This window comes from Prionailurus viverrinus, chromosome B1, assembly GCF_022837055.1.
Source record: "Prionailurus viverrinus isolate Anna chromosome B1, UM_Priviv_1.0, whole genome shotgun sequence".
NCBI lineage: Eukaryota > Metazoa > Chordata > Mammalia > Carnivora > Felidae > Prionailurus > Prionailurus viverrinus.
In genome coordinates this window covers 17,740,182-17,762,785 of record NC_062564.1, presented here as the reverse complement: position 1 = coordinate 17,762,785, position 22,604 = coordinate 17,740,182, and the positions used below count along the sequence as shown (strand labels likewise).

Genomic DNA, 22,604 nt, shown 5'->3' with positions numbered 1-22,604 from the left:
CTCATTTGCTTCTATTTTTTTTTTTTTTTTTTTTTAGTTCCATGACCTTAGTTCCATGATGTGATCTGTTACATGACCACACCATGCTACAAGAAAACTGAGATATGTTCTCTTTTATTCCAGGACAAATTATGCCCTGTTAAAGTATCAAGATTTGTTTCTAAGGAGGAAGGAAAAAAATGGATGTTGGAGGAAGCAGGTGACAGTCTCTGCGACACTGGTAAGAATGCTAGTACCCTGATCAGAGCATGTCAGGGCGGATGGAATATTCGTGAGCCCTTAGTTCCATCATTTCATTTTAAAGATAAGTAAACCCTCATCCAGGGAGATAATGGGATATATGAGGGATTGCGTGGTGAATCAGTGGCGGTGGCCAAATAAAACTCAGATCTCTGACTTCCAGGTGGGCCAGTGTACCTTCTGCCAAATTCATTTTCATTCTAATAAATGACTTTGGGTTTTTGAAAATCCCCTTTTAGAGAGATATTACCTAAGTCTTTATATCAAGGCTTCTAGTTCTCATTTTGTCTCTTGCATTGGTTAATAGCTGGTCACTAGTCAACGTAGAACATATTTGCCATTATAAGTAGTGTTTATAATCACTAATAGCCATTTTACCAAAGGCAATAAGTATAATCCTGTCATCTGCTCCATAAATATAATTTTAATACTCTTAATTATTTTTTTAAAATTCTCTTTGGAGTCCCTTCCATTATTCTTTCAGTCTGAAATTTATCTTCTGAAGATGTGGTTTGCCCTTCCCGAGGTTACAGCTTGTGGAAATGTTACAGGTCTGCATTTGCAAGCTTGTATTTTTATTAAAGGAAACTTAGTTAACATGGTTCTATCTCATTTAAACTAAAATCTGTGTAATACTAGAGTGCTATTTGATATCAATAGGGCCCTTTTAATAGGCTTTTAAAGAACCTTTTATTTCTAGAAATAGGAAGCTATGCATTGCCTAAAAGCACCCTAGTACAGGAACATAAGTAGTGAAAGATTAGAATTGTTAAGTCCAGGCCACTGATTTTTATATGAACCCTAAATTAGAGTGAATTCTCTAGCTCCTAATTAAAAAGGTTTTAATCACAGACAAAGAATAAAAAGCACAAAAGAACATGTAGCATAAGGAAAGAAATTATAATTATTTAGTTGGGAGGAAGCTGTGTTGGGAAAAAAATCTGTGCAGTCACATTAACTTGTCATACCTTCCAAGCATGATTTCAAAGTGAAACATAAGAATTCTCTTGTCTCTAGAAACCAGAATTTACCTCAACCACAGATTTATTTGAAAATTATTTAGTAGAGGGGGCGCCTGGGTGGCTCAGTCGGTTGAGAGCCTGACTTCGGCTCAGGTCATGATCTCAGGGTTTGTGGGCTCGAGCCCCACGTGGGGCTCTGTGCTGACAGCTCAGAGGCTGGAGCCTGCTTCTGATTCTGTGTCTCCCTCTCTTTCTGCCCCTCCCCTGCCCGTGCTCTCTCTGTCTCTCTCTCTCTCAAAAATAAATAAACATTAAAAAAAAAATTTTTTTTAAGAAAATTATTTAGTAGGGAATTCCGGATTTTAACAGCATGTCTTCTCATGGAGGATGTTGATCCTAAGTTGGTAAATGAAGGAAAAAATACAACAGGCTATAAATACAACCTAGAAAAACATTTTTTTTTGTTTTAATAACATACATAAAAGCATGTATATTTAAAAGGTTCTAGAAGGATATATACCTAGATATTAATATATTAATAGTAAATATCTAAGGTGGTGTAATTGTGAGAAATTTCCCCCTTTTTCTTATCTATATCTATACTTTAAACATCTACTGTTTTTCTAAGAGGAAAAAAAGAAATGTTTATATTTTCATTTTAAATGATGCACCTGATGACAACTGGTTTTGAAAGAAAGAAACTAGTTTAATTCCCTAATGCATTCATTTTCATGAATGCAGTGGCAGGTTTATATTGTGTGGACAGAATACCTATATGTACTTGAAAAAAATATGGCTCCATTTATCCAAAAAGCATTTAATCCTTCAAGGTGTGATAATTTGTCTATTCCTGTTTTTCCAGAATCTGAAGGGTAAAACAAACAAACAAACAAACAAACAAAAAAACACCTCTTTATTTTACAGATGTCCAGATGATGGTACTATTACTTCTATGTGGTAGGTTGAGGAACAAATGAAAAGTAGAAAAGTATTAAGTTCATATGAATTTACTAGTGTTTAAAAATGAATTTATGTTTTGTTGTATTTGAAAATTAGTAGCACAAGTAATTGACGTATAGTATTTATTCAATCTATAAACAATGGTAATATTCTTGGCACGTATTTGATGATCACTGATACTAATTCCAAACACTCAGAGACCTGAGATCCACAGTGGTACATCCGCTCAGGTCCTCACCCTCTCCACCATGTGTTCAGCCTGAATTATCTGCATCTTAATTAAGAAAAATAATTTTTCCCAGAAACCAGTCTCACCCTTATACCGATAGTCCCCTTCTGCCCATGCTATCTCTCACCTGAATGCCTCTTCTTTCTGCCAAGAAGCAGGAGATAATGATCAGAGGTAGAGATCCAGAAAGAGCCAAAAATCAGGGCATTGAATGAAAGAACAGAGAGTATTAGGTGATGTCTCATGTAGTACAGATCAAATGGAAGTGCGGACATCGTGCTTCAAAGCCCTTCTCCCAGGTGTTCCACGGTGCCCCGTGTGCCCTTGAGCTGCCTCCATCATAGGCTACACAAAGTCTTCATTACAGGCACTGCACTTCAAACCCTTTTGTGCTTTGTCCTTCCTACATGTGTAATAGCAATCTGGCTTGAGCACGGACTATGTTCCCTGTGTGTCCATTTCTGCGCAAACACTACAGACTGATAGCAGAGTCCAATAGACGTCTATACTCATTGGGCTGAAAATCTTCTTGGAAAATAACTCGGTTTTTGAGGACTCAAACACGTTGTCAGGTATAGAAGATGCACAAAACTGCCTCTGTGAGGTTTATTTGAAGCTGTGGTCAAGGATCCTTCTAAGACAGAACTTATCCTACAGCTTTATAAGCTGACTGGCCACACTTCTTAGGAGATTCAAAAATGAGTAATGATTGAGTGCCGTATCAGTTAAATTTATCCCCAGCCCATTTTCATAGGAAAAAGACAGCTGTGAGTCAAAGGTGAAAACCTTGAATCCTGAAGTCTCTCTAAATCATTGGGCTACAATAGAGTTACTTCAGAAGCATCTCAAGTAGATTATGACTCAGAGGGAAACAAGGCAAAGCAGCGGGTGTGTCAAACAAAGTCAGAGTGCCCAGGGGTAAACCGATTATCACATAGAAATGTAGACTCTGTGCTTGCAGTTTAGGTTTATTGGTTTACGAAACAGCTTACCGAGTCTTAAGCCACCAAAAAAGAAGTGAGAGTTGATAAATCCACCCTAAAATGATTGAGCTCCTTTGTGGTCAGCCTGCTTGCCGAGAGAGTAGCTGGCTGACGGTCACCATTCTCTTGCCATTTCTGACTTGGCAAAAGCTAAGGATGCTGCACAGGGCAAATAAAGCATGTGTTCCCGAACCTCAGGTGTTACACTTTTTTTTTTTTTTTTTTTTTTTTGGTATTTCTTGTATTTCTTCTCTGTTAAAATTGTACCCAAAAAACTCACTCTTAAATTATGCTAAATTCCTTCTCTGGGCAATTCCTGGGCTTCATTATTCTGCATGTCTGTCTCCTTTGATCAGATGAGTCCAGTAATTGATCGTACTTTATAGGGATATTTTACCAGAGAATGTGACTTCTTCTCTTGGTTTATCCATCCGTGATCTGCTTGTGTGTACTGATCTGTAAGTGGGCAGCACCCAGGCTGGACAATTCTCTCCCAAGGACTGGCTGTTGAACACTGGTTCAGCAAGGCAGGCTTGCCTAGAGCCCAACCAGACCCATAGATCCACAGTTACCTTCCCCTGGAATGTTTCCAGCTTTGAGTGAGACTTTCATCAAGCCCTGGGTCTATGCCTAGGCCTCTCCATATGCCTTCCTCCGTGTTATGGGATTAAAATGTCCAGGAGCAAATGTACCATGTATAATGTCTAAAAACAGAATATAGGGATTTTATCAGGAGAGTACAAAATCCAGACTAGGCTCCACCACTGTGTTAGTTTTCTTGTTAATATAACAAATTGTCACAAATTTAGTAGCTTAAAACAATGTAGTTACATTGTCTTACAGTTTTGAAAGTCGAGTCCGAAAGCAGTCTCATGGGACTGAGGGCAAACTGTCAGCAGACTTAGTTCCTTCTAGAGGATTTAGGGGTCAATCCATTTCCCTACTTTTTCCCACTTCTATAAGCCAAGTACATTCCTTGGCAGGTGGCCCCTCTTCCATCTTCAAAGCCAGTAGCATAGCATCTTGCTTCCAGCATCACAGTACCTTCCTCTTCTGCAATCAAATCCCCCTTTCCCTCTTTCTTGTAAAGAGCCTGTAATTACATTTAGGGCCCACCAGAATAATCTCTCCATAGGGAGATCCTTAACTTTATCATATTGGCAAAGTCCCTTTTGCTCTATGAGGTCATTCTCGAGTTTCTGGGATTAAAACATAGACATTTTTGGAGGCATTATTATTCAGCCCAGCACAGCCAGCAAATAAGGATGTTTATGGTTGTGTTAGGCAGCATTCTTCAAGAAACATAACCAATAAGATATATATATATATATAATATATATTATGCATTAATTAATGCCATATTAAATACCTTTAAATCTTATATTAAATCTCTTTCTAGACATATAATTATATATAACACATATAATTACATCTCTTACATTAATTCTCTTTTCAGATATATAATTTATAAGTATAATGATATGATATATATGTAGAAAGAGATTTAATGTAGGGTATTGGTTCACACGATTATGGAGGCTTAGAAGTCTCAACAATCTACCATCTGCGAGCTAAAGACTCAGGAGAGCCAGTAGTGTGGTTTGGGAGCCCGGAAACTGGAGGGGTGAGTGTGGGTCATGTAGACTCCAGTCCGAGTGTGGAAGCCTGAGAACCAGGACAGCTGAAGGCAGAAGATCTAATTCTCAGTTTAATCAGGCAGGCAGAGAGCAAATCCAAATTTCCTCTACCTTTTTGCCCTGTTCCAACCTTCAGTGAGCTGGATGACACCCACTCACGGGTGGCCGGGGGGGGGGGGGGGGGGGCGGGGGGGGGGCGGGCGGGCGTGGATATCTGCTCTACTCAGTCTCCCTGTTCAAATGCAGACCTCCTTTGGAAATACCCTCACAGAACCAAATTAGTGTTTAACCAGCTATTTGGGCTTCCCTTGGCCCAATCAAGTTGACACATAAAATTAGCCATCACAACAGTACAAGATATTTTATATTCTAATAGACATTTCCTATTCCATAGATATATAGCATATGATTCTTTGGCTGCAAAAGTGCCTATATTTTACTGTTAATGGAAAGAAAATAGACAAATCCTTGTCATCTGCACATGATTTTTCCCTTGGACATACAGTGCTTACACTGATGAATGGAATCAGTAGACTTTAATTTCAGTCTTTATTTAAAATACTCCTGAGTTAACCAAATTAATTGTTTGTCTACCTTTTTCTTATTTTGCCAGGTAAGATGGAACTGTCCCACTCTAATTGTACTAAATTTGTTCTGAATTATTAAAAATCCAAATGGACTTGTGGCCATTGACTTCTGTTATGCAAAAATCTAGAATTGATCAGGCATCAGCTTCTGTAGGTTAGAGGGTGGTGACAGTTGTGGGATATATAGCACAAACCCCAATGGACTATCAAATACATAGAGGAATTCATACCACATCGCATATTTTAGGTTTGTTAATGAAAATGGGATGTGAAAGAAGGGAATGAGAGTACATTGATACATTTTTCTCAATGGAGGCTATTATTCAATATTATAAAACCAACTAATCAACATTTATGTAATTGAGAATTTTTATTACATCCTGAAAGGAAAAGGGTTTTAGTCCATTAAAAATTGATAAATCCTCTAAAACATCTTCTTTGAAAGCCAAACTAAGTATAACTGTTACTTGTAGTCAATGCTAAAAATGAAAAAAAAAAAAGAGCAAACTCATAGTAGAATGCTGTAGAAAGAACATTAGATTTGTAGAAAAAAGTCACAGATTTTCAGCTGTAATTATGCAACTTACAAGTCATGTACATTTAGGCAAATAGTTTGATTTCTCTGAGTCTCAGTTTCCTTATTTATAAAATATGAATAATATTATCTATTTCAAAAGATTGTTACAGTAAGTAAATGAAATATTACATACCAAGTGTCTTGTGAAATGCTATAGAAAAATTAAGACGTTATTGTGAAGGGCCCACCAAGAACTATATTTACAAATAAATACATTGTTAACTAACATCGTTTGAAACATTTTAGCTGTTCTTAAAGTAAAAAGTTACAATAGCAAAACTCATTAGTAGCCCCGAGGACATCTCTAAACTCCCCATGTTTGTAAAGTCATTATCATAAAGAAATACCAACTTCTAGAAACCGTGCCAAAGTAGCTAAGGTGAATGGCATCCAAGTAGGCCATTTTATTCAGGGTAAAAGTGGTCCAAAGAGTAGTTACAAAGATATTTACATGACTGGGAGTTAAAGAGGCAGAGAAACCCGAGGAGAAAACCACAATTTAAGCCATTGGAATCTACAAGTGTTTTCATTTAATACATATGTAGTGTCTTAATTTAACACATATTTCATGAGCAGACCATCTAATAACAATTTCTAGAATGTGAAAAAATAGTAAGAGTAAGCATTACAAACCCTGAAAAATAGGATTGTTATAAGGACATAGCCCCACGGCTCACTGAGTACCACCCAGACCTATGCCTTGTGATCCCCTAGCTGATCTCTGTCCAGCAACTAAAAGGTTAATGCTGCCATAAATGGGCTTCCAGGACTCTCCCCCAGTGTGACAGCCTGTGTCCCTTCTGATTGGCCCACACCTGTGCTGCCCCACGTGTTCCATGTTCAGAATATCTGCTCACATGTAGACCAACTGTTGTCCCTGGGCTGTGTCCAGAGGTCTGCCTTCCAGATCAGGGACAGATCCCGATTCCTAATTACACACACCTTTTCCAAGTTTCCATGAGTCTGGGATTTCTGTTCATTGCCATCCCAGTGGGGGCATTATGTGTAGTAACCACTCACAAAATGGTTATTGTGAAATCACTCCCATATGTCCTACTTTCAAATAAGTAATCTTAGCTTCTTTACTTTGCCACCCCCATATTATGTTTTACATGTTGTTAATAGTTTAGCTGTAGCATCCCCTACCCCCTGGAACATTTACATTTATTCACCATTCTCTTCAAGTGAGCAAATTACATCTGTAAATAATTTTTATTTATTCAATAATATTTTATTTATTCAACCTGAATATACTGCAGATTGTTGTGTTCTAAGTATAAGCTACAATTGTTTGCTTATTCATAATAAAACTAATACTGGTTGTAAACAATGCACATGTTCCATTTATCAACTTCCCCAGAGGTGAACACTACTAGTGCTTTTATCATATGCTTTCTAACAATTTTCAACATACATAATCAAATCTTATTGTATATGTTGTTCTACAGCTTGCGTTTTTCCCTGACAACTTCACGTGGCCCTCTTTTCATGCCAGTACAACTAAAGTCCTGTTGATAGTCATTTAGATAATCTAATTACAAAAATGTTTTTAAAATGTTCTTCAATAATCATCTTTAGAGGGATTGATACACATATTTAAATTTTTCTCTAACCATGTTTTACTAGTTAGACTAGGTAATGTTTATTTTTATGCCTTACTAAAGGCTCTTGCTCTTAAGCGTCATTGTACAAAAAACATTTAATTTATTAAATTTATTTAAGTTTATTGGAAATCTAGTGATAGGCTATACAAATTTCAAGAACTTTTCTGGAAATAAATTGCAGATATTCTTGAGTGCTAGACTGAAAACCCTAATCTACATGGTGACTTAAAAAAAATTACATAATGCACAAGGGAGTCAGCAAACATTCACCGAAAGCCCAGTTTGTACTGAGTACTTTTCTATCCCATTCAGATAAAATTCTGTGTCCTTGGGTATTTCACCATCTCACAAATAACATAATCAATTGGACAGGCATTTGATTTCTGAGAGAGGGGGAGGATGCTATATTAGAGGTGTCACCCAGTGTTTAAGAACCCAGAAAAGGGGTACCTAGCCCACCCCAAGGAGGACAGAGAAGATGCCTCAGACAATGAGTAGGATGAAATGTGGCCAAGGAGGAGGCCAGGAGAAAATGGGCCAGAGGAATGGAGAAATATTCAGAATCGCAGAGATAACAAAAATCATGGCTTATTCAGGACCCTGAAAGCAGTTAGCATGAAGAGCAGAGGAAATTAAAAAAAAAAAAAAAAAAAAAGTCAAAGGGTGAGAACTAGAAAGGGAAGAAGGAACTACCACAATTCCCCATAAACTATAAATACAGATACTTCTTTTGGAAAGTAAGCCTTATTAAAATAATATTTATGCAGTATAACGTCAGTAACAATATCTTTCTCTCATACAAATACCTGGATTTTAAATGATATATTACCATAAAATTTATTAAATTTTGAGTAATTACCATATATACCATATATTACCATAAAATTTATTAAGGAGCAGGAAACAGGTTCTCCTAAACTGATAATGTCATCCAAAAAACTGGATCAAATTTTAGGGAGAACAATCTGACTCTGTCAAGAGTGTTTTAACGGTTCTCCCACCCCTTTATACTAATGTTTATTTCTAGCAGTTTGACACAAGGTATAATCATATTCTGGTATGCTTAAATTTTATGTAATTAAAAAGGAGCTAATAATATTTAAATACACAAATGTCCATCAAAGAATTACTCATAATAACAAACCCCTCATCAAAGAATTACTCATAATAACAACAAGGAAACTATATAAATGATGAAATATAGAAAGTCAGAGAAATTAATTATGTTGCTTAACATAATTAATACTTCCATTAAATGCATTATATTTAAAAGTATTAAATTATACAATAGTATGTACTGTTCAATTTTAATTTGATAATAATAAATATAAAAATCTTTAATAAAATTAAAGAACTAAATATAAAAGCCAGTATGAAAATATAACAAATATATATATATATATTGACTCAGACACTCAACCGACTGAGCCATGCAGGTGCCCTGATGGCTCAGTCGGTTGAGTGTCTGACTTGGGCTCAGGTCATGATCTCTTGGTTCGTGGGTTTGAGCCCCACATGGGGCTCTGTGCTGACAGCTCAGAGCCTGGAGCCTGCTTCAGATTCTGTGTCTTCTTCTCTCTCTGCCTCTCCCCTGCTTATGCTCTGTCTCTCTCTGTCTCTCAAAAATGAATAAATGTTAGAAAAATTGTATACATATATATGTATATTTTTTATTTAAAAGGATTTATGCAACAGTAAGTAATTATTTTTTAGAACTGAGTTAATTTTTATTATCTTTCCCTTTTTTTCTGTATTTTCCTAATTTTCTACAGTGAGCATGTATTAATCTCACAATTAGAAAAAAAAAACTCCTCTAAAATTGAAATAAAGAACACACAGATAGATTAAATATCCAGTGTACCAAAAATGAATTCCATCTTACTATAATAAATTCTCTGTTAGCCAGTGCTTTTATTGTGTATCAGCTCTGTGGATTGAAGAAGGTCATTACCTACGTGCCCTTCATCAAAATGAATGTTTAAAACATCTTCCTATTTAATACTGTCTCCAAGGGATTTGGCAAAATGCCTGCTTGAATGCATTATTAAATATGTCTATGAGGATGCTGGTTGATTTTATAAGTCAACTTCAGAAGACAATGCAGGCATCACAACATTCTCAAGTGAATTATAACCAAATTGCTTCCAGTCAATGGTACCTTGATGGCCCTTATATAAACTGTGTCAACGCAGTCATTCTAGGGGATCTCCATCATCAGAATTTGACTCATGGGGAAAATATTGTCTAAATATTTTCAGTTCCTATGACCATTTTATTTGTTTAAGTAGAGATTTTTCAACCCCTGAGAAAAGAGCTCTTATGGTCTAGGGCTGTCAGTGACCACCAATGAATGCTTTGATCACCACTTCAAACATTTTAATTAATTATATAATATTAGTGTGCTGGCCTCAGCTAAATTGGCCCCGTAACGTAACCTTTGTTAGAGAAGATACCTTGAGAAAAATAAACTTAGCAACTATGTATTGGTTGGTACCAAGTTCCAAGGACTTAGTAGGCACAATCCCTCCTCAAGAGGAACTCACACGTAAATGTTTATGTCCGATCCAGTGCGAACTCGAATACAACAGATGGCTCTTATGAAGGGCAAGAAATTGGAAATTCACTGGGGAGCCATGAAGATCCAAGGCTGGTATAACATGATACAAGGGAAACTAGGCAATCAGTTGAGTTGGAAATGAATTTTAACATAGTGATAGAATTTTCAGAAACTGAAATATTATTGCATTTAGCCATGAAAACATAAAGTAAATTTCCTTATCTTTGCTCTCCTCCTCACACATCGAGATATTCATTTGGCCTTCAACTAATTTTATCAGTGCTCCAAGAATCCTATTATTTTAGGAGCTGCTTTATCTATCTCATCTTATTTTATTGTGAAATTTTCCCTTACTATGAAAGAATTTTGTGGAATTCTTTACTAAAATGTGAATTATTTTTGCGGTGTTTCAGTAATTTCATGGATGGAGTCTAACGTGCACCCAAAGTTGTTATAAATCAAGGATGGGAGTTACCACTGTATACACCACTGCAATCGTTAAATGGAGTAAAAATGTGATGCTTGAGTCAAGTATGTCTGCAAGGAATTGTGCCGTATTTGATTGTATGTTTTCATTTTGTAGAAGAATATTGCAAGCTTCCATATTGGGTATAAAATGACAAATTGTTACATGACTACTTTTATCTGTAAGACAAGGGAGTTGAACAAAATTATTTCTAAGTTCCCTTCCATTTTTAAAATACCATGATTCTACCCTTTTTACTCACAACATGACAGTAATGGCTGCCCAATGCCACGGCAGCACAGCAAGAATGGTTTTTAATGGCCACTGACTGTCAACTATCATTTTCCATGTCAGTGGCCCAGAAAAAGTCTTGAGGTCCATTTGGAACTTCTAGAAAGTAAGGCCCTAGAAGCATAGAGTAAAGTAAAGTTTTCCTTTTCGAGGTTGCTTCAGAAATGGTTTTTATTCAAGTAACTCAAGAAAGTATATCTTTTTTTTTTTTTTTTTTTTTTTTTTTGAGACAGGGAGAGACAGAGCATGAACGGGGGAGGGTCAGAGAGAGGGAGACACAGAATCTGAAACAGGCTCCAGGCTCTGAGCTGTCAGCACAGAGCCCGACGCGGGGCTCAAACTCACGGACTGCAAGATCATGACCTGAGCTGAAGTTGGCCACTTAACCGACTGAGCCACCCAGGCGCCCCAAGAAAGTATATCTTAATGGAGCCTGGATATTTTGGCCAAACCACAAAAAATTTCATCATCCCTACAAATAGAAGTGAATAAGTAGAGTAATGATAACCAATCTTTTGTGCCATTTCTCAGAAAGTAAAATGCGTCTCCAGATTTTCCCCAAAAGTTGTCTTGGCAGGGTGAGGCTGGAACCTGAATGTTTCTTCAGTGTGGGCAGGTAAACAGCATTCTCCTCTTCTGCCAGGATTCATTTACCTTATAATGTTTTCTGGAAGATGGAGAAGGTTTTCGGGGCTAGAAGGGAGTGAAGGGAGAAAGGAGAAAATGGGGGGCATTGGAATCTGAACAGTCCATCTGAAGAACGCAGTAAAAGTGTCCTGAAGATGTTGTGAGACTCTGAGCACAGGAAGCGTTGTACTGAGGCCCAAGTAACCTCACAGGGACCGGTCACACACAGCCTCCCTGCTTGCTTGCAGAGAAACAGGACAAGTAGCATCTTAAGCAGAGGCTTGGGACTTAGGGAGAGCAAACCTCCAGGAAGAATCTGGAAATGAAGAACACCAAGAGCTGTGTTCCTGAGTAAGTCATTGCCACTTTGGGGATTCTTTTTTTTTTTTTAATGTTTATTTATTTTTGGGAGAGACAGAGACAGAGTGTGAGCGGGGGGAGGGGCACGAGAAAGGGAGACAGAATCCGAAGCAGGCTCCAGGCTGTGAGCAAGCTGTCAGCGCAGAGCCTGACACGGGGCTCGAACTCACAAACTGCAAGATGATGACCTGAGCTAGAGTCAGACGCTTCACCAACCGAGCCACCCAAGTGCCCCACTTTGGGGATTCTTGAGATCACTTGAGAAAAGACTGGTCCTGAGGTTCTGCCTGGCCAGGTGGGCATTTGTAGCTCATTAGAGTCGGAAGTCTATGTGAATATGATCACATTTGACTCTCAAGATAACAGAGGTCAGAATATTGATACTAAGCACTAAATGAATTTCAAAAGCTTAAATTAACTTTTTACTTTACATGAGGCTGCAGATACTCTTTATAGTGGTAAATGTGGAGATTAAGTTTGAGGCCAAACTAAAATTATTTTTTTAGAGTGAGTTAAGCTGAAATTTTAAAGTAGAGACATAGAAAGATTATTAATTGTATACAAATATCGTTATACACTAAGGAAGTGCTATCCCTGGCCATTAACTGTGGGAACTGGACACATCAATTCAACTCTCTGTCCTCACCTTTTTATTGCAAAAAGTAGAGAAATACTGTGATAATGTGATACTCAAAACTTCCTGTAAGTTCTGTATTTCAAATATTCCATGATTCCACTAATTGCTTCTAAAAAACAAATATATATATGTATGTTTATATATATGTATATATATACAGTATATATGTGTGTGTATATATACTGTATTTATATATTTATACACACAGATGCATAAATACTTCAATACACGTGATTACATAAATATATGTCATCAAAAAGGGGGTTGGTGATTTGGGAGTTAAGTCCTTTGATTGCTTGGTTACTTTTACTTTTGGTGTTTTGCATCAACAGTTATATTTATCAATATCCTGAGAGAACTAGTAAATTCCTATTACAGTTTGTCTGACCCCTGACTCCTCAAAAAGGATATTAATCGACATACCTTGCTGCAGACATGTTAAAAATCAATACCTTAGCATTCTGATTTTAGTCTTTAATTTTAAATATCACCTCCATATAGACCCATGGAAGTATGCGAGGTATCCTTTTTCTAACCTGTCTTAATTTCTCAGTCTCATCCTCCGTACCATAGTCACAAATTAGGACTTGAGAAATACTTTGTCTTCTCTAAACAATCTTCCAGCGAAAAGAGAAAAGGAACCCAAATGCCACTCGCCTCCAGGAGGGATGGCCCCTGAATGGACTTAGCAGATCTTTTTTTTTTTTTTTTTTTTTGCTTATTCACACATTCAGCACAAATCACTTCAGTAAAATTATTGTTTCTTGTCTGTGCTAGTATTGAATTGAAGCATGTAGCATTGAAGCATACGAGTCTCACTGAAAATGAAATCTTAATTTGCTTCACTAATGGAACTCATTTTATTTCCTTTAGGCCCTGCCTTTGATTATTACCTTGCTACACAGAAAAAGCAGCGATAAAACACTTTAATTGATGACACCTCCATGGTATTTGTTACACCTGCTATAAAATAATTAGTTATTCAACTATAATAACTGCTTATTAAAGTGAAACGCAATAAATACTAGAAAATCTGTAAGACAATTTAGCTACTTAGGAAAGCTATGGTCTGTTAAGCTACCAAGAGCAAAGATCTGTCTCTGTTTGTGATCTGCCGTGTAGTCCCGTGTCAGTTTTTAATACCCTGTGTTGTGATACCCTCAGTTCAGTTATTAGCAAACAGGTGTCCTCATTATACCAAAAGTGTAAATGGCCATAAACAACTCCCCTGACAGCAGAGAAGCCAAAGACTCCATTCTCATGGAGAATCACTCTGTCGTGGAGATGATCACTCAGCCCCAGCCTGAGTGGGAAAGGTCTGCTTTCCTGTACGTAATGCCTGCCTGGGGAACAGATCTCACTCTGGAGACTTCCGTAAGCATTAAGATAAATTCTGTGTACAATGAATAATTCTAAGGCTCCCACCAGCGGCATCCGCTGGCTGCCGCTGCTGATGGTGCTTAGCCGGCTGTGGGCAAGAAGTACATGCAGGCAGAAGGTGCTGCTGGCCTTCCCTACCAGTAGCTGAGGTATAAGTGGAGGGAAAACCATACATTTTAATAAACAAACAAGGTAGCCAGCAGACATTTTGTCTCTGTGTTTCCAAGGAAATTGGCTTCTGAAAGCCGGAAAGGAAAGACTACTTTTGAACTTTTGGGGGGCCCATCTAGAAGGAGATTACATAATCACAAGAGAAAGCACAAAAGAGCATCAAGAAAATTGTTTTCCCTCTGCTTCCGTCTTCTGAAGTCATGTCACCTGCCCAGCTCACCTACTCTCTGTATCCCATACTTTCTGGTTTCTTTTATGTTCACAATTTTTTTTTTAATTTTTTTAATGTTTATTTATTTTTGACAGAGAGAGAGACAGAGAGAGAGAGAGAGACAGAACATGAGTGGGGGAGGGGCAGAGAGAGAAGGAGACACAGAATCTGAAACAGGCTCAGGCTCTGAGCTGTCAGCACAGAGCCCGACGCAGGGCTCGAACTCACAGACAGCGAGAGCATAACCAGAGCCGAAGTTGGACGCTCAACCAACTGAGCCACCCAGGTGCCCCTGTTCACAATTTTAATGATAATAGTTGCCTCACAAGTGCTGCTGTAAGTTCCGCTAGGAGAGTTTGATGACTTTGGAAAAGAGTTTTCACACACACACACACACACACACACACACAGACACACACACACACACCCCACTTATTCATCTTGTTAGCCCAAATGCCAATTACTTACATTTTAACAAAGTCTATACAGTGTTTGTGTCTAGCTGGTCACTGAGATATGCAGTAGGCTGACTATATGTTAACTTAGACATTCAACAGCAGGCCATCTCTTGCTCTGTAAACATTCTGAAGTTGATTTTTATAACTTGTCTTTGTAGAATATATCAGGGAGACTAACTCACATGGTAAAACTTCCTGAAATTCTTTATGAAAAGACTTGTGTGGGAGAAGTGTTGACTCACGTGTCTGTGAGTCTACTGATAACCCATATGTAAGTGCTTGCGCTGTCTCTCACTACTGAAACCTCTTCAGTACATCCTACAGAAGAATTAATGAAGGACCTTTCTTGATTAACTTTGTTCAGTGAGCAGAGATTTGCCCTGTTCCTCAGCTCAAAATGAACAAGAACTAAGATTTAATGTACATAATTGGGAAGAAAAGTATATACTTCCTAAACAAATTTGGCTTTCTAGAATTGATATTCATAAGCTCGTGACTTTTCTTCTTATATTAATGCACTGAGAAACTTTCAGACCCCTAATTTAAAAAATAAAAAAATAAACTGGATGCACTTTAGAGCAGACATCCTTAACCAGCCCTTCCTGCTACTCCCCCATTTCCACAGCCCCTCAAAATCACCAACACCATTAGACTGAGAGGGGGAGGCAGAATCCGTGGATGGGCTTATGGGGGCCCGTTAAAACACTGAAATTATAGGCTGGATTTTTTCTTACCTTTATGTGTATTGGGGCTCTTGTTTGCAAACGACAGAGATCAGTTCTGGTGAATTTACCTAGAAAAGGAATTTACTGGGGGTGTGGGAATGCCTGGGTTGCTCAGGTTGTTAGGCATCAGACTTTTGGTTTCAGCTCAGGTCATGATCTTCTGGTTTTGTGCGTTTGAGCCACGTGTTGGGCTCTGCGCTGGCAGCACAGAGCCTGCTTGGGATTCTCTGTCTCTCCCACCCCCACTCACACTGTCTCTGTCTGAAAATAAATAAATTAATTTTGCTTTTTTTTTAAAAAAGGAATTTACTTGAAGGATATTGGATACTTCACTGAATTTATTAGAAAGATATTGTAGAGTCTGTAAATCATTTACAAAAACAAAGGAAGCTAAACATCCAAAGCAATAGTGAAAATCACACCACAGGAGGCATTGATTAGGACCCCACTGCCAACAGACACGATACTTCACCACTGGTCTGGAACATTGAATGTTCAGAATAAATGCAAAGTGATCCTGTCTCTTTGTGACACTAGCTTTACCTACAAACTCCCAGGGCTAGGTGAGATGATTCAAGTGGCAGAGCTTAGGGTAAGTGCCAGCGTACTATCTATGCAGGCTGAGAGACTACAATGGGCCTTTGCACATTCTGAGTTCCAGGTTGGTGATGGGGCTTGATTGCCACGAATTCTTGCACGATGGCTGCTTATCCAGCAGAAGATATGAGCATCTTAAAAAAAAAAGAAGAAGTAGTATATATATATTGACGAGGCAGGTCATGCCTTTTATCAGCTTTTTATAAGTATTGATTATCCAGCCAGGCTAAGAATGCCTATTATATAGAATTTATAAAAGGAATGATTTACCTCCAGAAGGACTAGAGACCCAAAGAGATTAAGAGATCACACACTGCCACCCATTAGCAAGATCAACGCAAGGGCTAGAGTGTAGGGACTCAGAAAAGTGAAGCTGTTTTTGCTCAAACTGAATCATATTTAGAGGTTTTCAATTTGAAATTAATATCCCCCAATAACTTTTCAGTTTATGAAAACTGTCAGGTACCTTCACTGGTCACCAGATAAAGAAAACTTGTTGGCAGACACAGAAAAGGTCTTCATCTTGGGGAAAAATATAAGCATTTTATAAACTGGATATTGTTATTTGCCTTCAGATTACTCTTTCTTTCAAGACCGAGTTAAAACAGACAGAACCACAGTATAAATGGCCCCCCTTATTCATGGGGGGAATACATTCCAAGACCCCCAGGGGATACCTGAAACTGCCGATAGTTCCGAACCATGTATATACCATGCTTTTTTCCTGTACGTATATTTTTTAAATTTTTCTTTATTTTTTTTTTTAATATGAAATTTATTGTCAAATTGGTTTCCATACAACACCCAGTGCTCGTCCCAACAGGTGCCCTCCTCAATACCCACCTCCCACCCTCCCCTCCCTGCCACCCCCTATCAACCCTCAGTTTGTTCTCCGTTTTTAAGAGTCATTTATGGTTCGGCTCCCTCCGTCTCTAACTTTTTTCTTTCCCCCTTCCCCTCCCTCCTGGTCTTCTGTTAAGTTTCTCAGGATCCACCTAAGAGTGAAAACATATGGTATCTGTCTTTCTCTGTATGACTTATTTCACTTAGCATAACACTCTCCAGTTCTATCCACGTTGCTACAAAGGGCCATATTTCATTCTTTCTCATTGCCACTTAGTATTCCATTGTGCATATAAACCACAATTTCTTTATCCATTCATCAGTTGATGGGCATTTAGGCTCTTTCCATAGTTTGGCTATTGTTGAAAGTGCTGCTATAAACATTGGGGTACAAGTGCTGTACATATATATCTATGATAAAGTTTAACTTCCAAATTAGGCACAGTAAGAGATTAAGAATAATAACTACAATAAAATAAAGCAATTGTAACAACATATACTATAACAAAAGTCATGTGAATGTAGTGTCTCTCTCCCTTAAGATATCTTAAGGTGAATGATGTAAGCGTTGTGATGTAGCATTAGGCAACTATTGAACTTCTGATGATACATCAGGAGGGTCATCTGTCTCTGGGCTGGGACTGACCTCTGGTAACTGAAACTGCAAAAGCAAGACCATGGATGAAGGTGGATTTTTGTACCCACTTGCTTCCAGGAGTAAAGATGCAATTAGGTTTCTGGATCATATATGGTTCTATTATAAAATATTCTATCTTTAAATCAGAGTTTGAGTAAATGAGCTCAGTGAAAACTTGCTAGCAAATTCTCAGTCATTTGCCTTAGAGAATTTCTTTTTGTTTCCCTTCCTTTTCTTATTTTCTTTATTTTTCCCCTTTTTCTTTCCTTCTTCCTTTCTTCCTTCCTTTCTTTCTTCTTTAGTATATTTAACAAATGCACATAAACTTACATGTGTTTGTTTTACTCCATCTACACCAGAATGGCAACTGGCCACAGTTTGACCTTTCATTTATGAATTGATGTTTAAAAGCTGAGAAAAAATAAATTTCTCACAAATAGTTTGATATAAATGACACTAATAAACAGGGAAATAAACTGACAGGCAAATATAAAAATACAGTAAAACCTGGGATTGTGAGTAACTTGTTCTGTGAGTGTTCCACAAGATGAGCAAACATTTCTCATAAATTTTAACTTGATAAATGAGCGATGTTTTGTAATACTAGTGACACTGAATGTCACATGATCACAACTGAGCCAATAGTTTCTCCCCCCTCCCCGATGGATTGTGGGTGATCATCTCCCTTGCTTGGATGCCTGGTCTCTGGCCATGGTGTTTGGCAGAAATCAGTGATTTTTCAGAACATTGGAAAGTGCCCACAACTGGCATTAGTGTACTTTTTGTCATTTCAGAGCCCTTATGGACAGTCTTTTGCTTTTCCATACAAGAATAAGCTTAGGAATGCTTTGCTTCATTCTAACCTGCAGATATGGACCCTTTCCTCTGCTGTCTTATTGCTAGTTACATTAAATACAGTAAAGGACAAGAGGTTATTAGTATTGTACTATAGTCAACCTCCGTGCAAGCATATACAAAGGCCCCCAAGCAGAGAAAGATTCCATTGAGCCAATGGATAGCAGTGATTCTGTTAGTGATAGGGAAGGTCATCCTACACAATAATCCTCCTCTCACTTGTCTCCCTCACACCAGCCATGAAGGTTCTCAAAGGTTAGTGCAGGTTAATTTGTTTATTTTTCTTTTATTTTGTATTTTCTTTATTATTTTATATTATATTAAAGTATTGTAATCATTTTTATATGAATATTTTTGGGTGGAATGAATTGAGTTTCCGTCATTTCTTGTGGGGAAATTTGCTTTGATATACAAGTGCTTTGGATTACAAGGATGCTTCTGGAATGAATTATGCTTGCAAACCAAGGTTTTACTGTATTTATCTTTATTAATCTTTATTCAAGAAGCTCATCAGAATGCTTTAGTTAACCTATAAAATCCCATAAAGACCTATAAAGAGAAAAAAATATAATGTTCCTCATATTACGTATCAGAAAATCAGGACAAAGAAAATAAAGTCTTTCTTTGGCATAAATTGTTAAGCAAGGGGCTATAAAATAATTAACATAATAATAATGCAATTCAGGACTCTAGACAAGGCCTCTAGACAAGGAATAAAGCACAATCCTAGTTAGTGTGATTTTTTCAACTAGACATTAAATGAAATTAATAGGTTGATATATGGGACATCATAGTCAGATTGGGCTTGAATAATTGGAGTAAGCAAGGCAAAGAGAAGGAGAGTGGTGTGTAATTGGGAAGTAATCGTAGTCCGTTATTGGTTTCAAGAGATAGCAGATCTGGGAAGCAGAGAATTTTGAAGGAAAAATGATGATGTGAAAGCATATCTTTGGGTAAATATGAGGTAGTTCTTAGGCATTACACCAAGGAGTTTGACTCTGGGCAAGGAGTTGATCAAAGCAGTGTTTCACAAAGCCATGTCTGGGATTTCCGTGAATAGATGATTTAGACACTGACGAGAAAATAAAAAGGAAGAGGGAAAAATATTATAACACATGTAATGCTAGTAATGCTGGTCACATTTCAAGTTGGTCACCTAAATTTACAAGAAGTTGAACCGGGTCCCAAACTCAAGTGTTTCAACTTCAAATTACGGGCTCCTGTATCTTTAGATTGTGTTTACATGGAAGACAAACTTGAATTTGCATGTGAGTTTGAGTTTGAGGTTAATAAGAGAGAATCACTTATTCAGTTATAGGGAGAACACTCCAAATAAACGTAAAACCTAGTGATAAAGATTTCAGGGCAAATTAGGAAAACAGACTTGCCAGAGAGGACATGGGTCTTTGCAGTGAAATAGGAATACAAATTACTTACTGAGGGAGGGAGACAGAGCTACTGGGTCCAATAGGTCTGGAACTTCCTCAAACCTTTTTAGCTTGGTATAAGAACAAAGGGCATTGATGGGGGAGGTGAAGTGGATATTCCAGAATTGGCTCAATGATCAACATTGAAGGTTAAGGGAAAAAGAAGTCTATGGTGCTGGTATGAGGTCTTCCCTAAATTGCTTGGCCAAATGCCGAAGAGGTTGAAATGGACTGCATACTACTGGAGCTGTGTCTATAGCATCATGTGGCCCTAGACAAGGAATTCTTAGCACGGTCGCTGAGCTTCAGGGGATAACACTGTCCAACTCTCAGCCACCTAGTGCACCCAGGGTCGATGCCAACTCTGAAAGCTGGGCTTCCAGCTCTGAGTCACCTAAAGATGGGTCTGTATGCACCAGGGAATCCAGAGTTCAAAGCCTCAGGTAATTTTAAATCAAAAGTTTAGCCTCAGGGAGCATAAGGTTAACTGAAAGTCAGCTTTGCAAAATCCATAAAATAGAATGAATAAAATAAAATGAGAAGCATGAACGTAGCAGTCACTGGAAAGGGAATTTATGTTCTCTATTATACACGATCTAGACTCTTAAAAAAGGAAAGATAACATAAGACTTCACCAAAAAAAAATATTTTTTGAAGAAAGAGTTTCAAGAGATTATTCTAAGTGCATATAACTCTTTATATCTAAAGGACATTATCAGATATGTCAGGAAAAATGGCTATTAATTTGGTCAGAATTATCCTCTTCTATTTTATTGATGACTGATACACTAATAAAAGATACTAAGAAAATATAAGCCTGCTTTGAAGCAAACATATAAAAGAAGACTTGGAATTTAGTGGCCATAATCCTTAGTCCTGGTTCTAAGCGCTGCAACCTTGCAAAAAAGCAAACATTTTTCAGTGAGGCCATAGGAAAAATTGTGGGGAGGCTCAAAATATCATTTTTAATGTAATTGTCAAGGCCCAGTAGAGCGGTGAACTTAAAAAAAAAAAGGAAAGAAATAAAGATGGGGGCTCCTGGGTGGCTCAGTCAGTTAAGTGTCCAACTTCTGCTCAGGTCATGATCTCACCGTGCATAATATCGAGCCTCGTGTTAGGCTCTGTGCTGACAGCCTGTAGCCTGGAGCCTGCTTCAGAGTCTGTGTCTCCCTCTCTCTCTGCCTCCCCCCCCCAACTTTTGCTCTGTCTCTCTCTCAAAAAAAAAAATATTTTTAATTAAAAAAAGAAAAAGAAAGAAAGAAGAAAAGAAAAGAAAAGAAAAGAAAAGAAAAGAAAAGAAATCATATTGGCCAAGAATATATTTGGGAATTCTCTCAGCAATAGTCATTTGAAATACAATCTGAGAGTTAAAGCAATGCACTTAGCCACAGTCAGTTACTGTTGAGACCTTACATCAGTGTCTGTCCAATTAATTTAATATTTCCTTTAATTATGCCCACACCATGAATTGGTGTTCATTTTATGGACTGTGGGATGATAAAAAGGATGATTATTTTGCCCATATCTGTAATGGCAACTGAAGAACAGGAGCACTTAAGTTTCTCATGGGGCACAGTTCATAAATTCAAGAACAAATTCGGTGTCCCAGGCCTAGCCTTCCGGTCCTGAGGTACTCAGTAAAGGAAGTCCCTAGATCAGGAGAAAAGAGCAGCTCGCCATCTGGAAGGGCAGCAAGAGCTCTAGGAGACTCTGTGATGAGGGGCGGCATCTTCAGAGGAGAAGACCGGCAGGGGTGCCGCGACAGCCCTACTTGCACTTGCACTTCCGCTTCCGGAAACAGAGGTCAGTGGAACTGCTGTCAGGGACTGTGCGGAACTCAGCATGATCAGGGAAGGGGCGTTTCTCCTCCCTGATAAACCGCGTGTACACACAACACACACAGACACACGCGCGCGCACACACACACACACACACACACACACACACACACACACCCCTTTCCTTTTTAGTCAATATAAAATGAGAAATATATTGAAAGGAAAGTGAACCCCATCCATGGGGAAATGCTCACAAGCTTGAATGGAAATAACGAGTCAGCAAAAGGCTAAAAATTGTGTGTTTTTTTAAAGTAAATTAAATTTAATTTAAGTTCTGAGAGACAGCAGGGAAGAGGGGAAGAGAGGAAGAGGGAGAGAGAAAGAGAGAGAAAATATCTTAAACAGGCTTCATGTTCAGCACAGTGCCTGATGCAAGGCTCGATCCTAATGACCCTGGGATCATGAACTGAACTGAAATCAAGAGGCAGATGCTCAACCCACTGAGCCACCCAGGGGCCCCCTAAAATCTGGGGGTTTTTTTAGTGGAAAAATTGATGGATATTATATCATGAAGGAAGATACATGGTAAAAATTTGTGGTTTTTTATTTCTTCTTTATTTAGTTAACAAACATTCACTGATTCTTAATGGACATACATTTGCCTGGAGATACACATAGTTTCTTTCCCTTAGCTTACACTGTAGAAAAAAAAAAAACTATACTCAAGTTAAGTTTCTGGTTCTCATAAACCCAGTAAAAGTTATTTTATTCTATGTTCTCTGCATAAATGAGAAGCAGAATAGTG

The 22,604-nt window shown here is 38.0% G+C and overlaps 1 long non-coding RNA gene across 1 annotated transcript in view; it reads left to right on the top strand.

The window, feature by feature from the left end:
- LOC125164461 (uncharacterized) overlaps positions 1 to 22,604 on the top strand; it is a 348,065-nt gene that overhangs the window by 186,400 nt on the left and 139,061 nt on the right. Inside the window, exon 5 of the long non-coding RNA XR_007151776.1 lies at positions 124 to 220. This is a non-coding gene — a long non-coding RNA (uncharacterized LOC125164461). The remainder of the gene's footprint in view (positions 1 to 123; positions 221 to 22,604) is intronic.